Source organism: Penaeus monodon, chromosome 28, assembly GCF_015228065.2.
Source record: "Penaeus monodon isolate SGIC_2016 chromosome 28, NSTDA_Pmon_1, whole genome shotgun sequence".
Classification (NCBI taxonomy): Eukaryota; Metazoa; Arthropoda; class Malacostraca; order Decapoda; family Penaeidae; genus Penaeus; species Penaeus monodon.
This window is the reverse complement of record NC_051413.1, coordinates 39,887,484-39,887,905: the sequence shown is the minus strand read 5'-3', so window position 1 is coordinate 39,887,905 and position 422 is coordinate 39,887,484. Positions and strand designations below refer to the sequence as shown.

The 422-nt window shown below is 35.1% G+C and overlaps 1 protein-coding gene across 1 annotated transcript in view; it reads right to left on the bottom strand.

Moving 5' to 3' along the window:
• Positions 1-422, bottom strand: part of LOC119591225 — a 15,369-nt gene that overhangs the window by 8,952 nt on the left and 5,995 nt on the right. The gene's annotated exons all lie outside the window — the stretch shown is intronic.

The window sequence follows — 422 nt, the reverse complement described above, 5'->3', positions numbered from 1 at the left end:
AAATCTGTGAAATCATGGTGTCTATATTTGTGTCTAACCAAGTACAATATTGATCCCACACTTCTTCTTATTTTCTCAATTTCTCTCTCCTAGGTCTTCATTCTGCACGAAAACATTTACCACAATGCCATAATAAACCTGCGGTACGATGCATTCTATACTCATTTCTCATCTCTCTATTATAAATATTTATGATATATTTAGATTAAGATTTAAAACAATTAAAAAGCAGACACTGAAACGGTGTCATAATGTTTACATTCTCTCTCGTTTTATACGTACTGACGGTGAGTAGTGAGCATCGCAAACCTGCACGGGCAAAGTGAACTCAATCCGTACTCTTTTAATATACAGCTCCTTGATTGTATCCGGCATCGTTGAAAATATAAACCAAACATATAAGAAAAGGTGTGTGAGAGGAC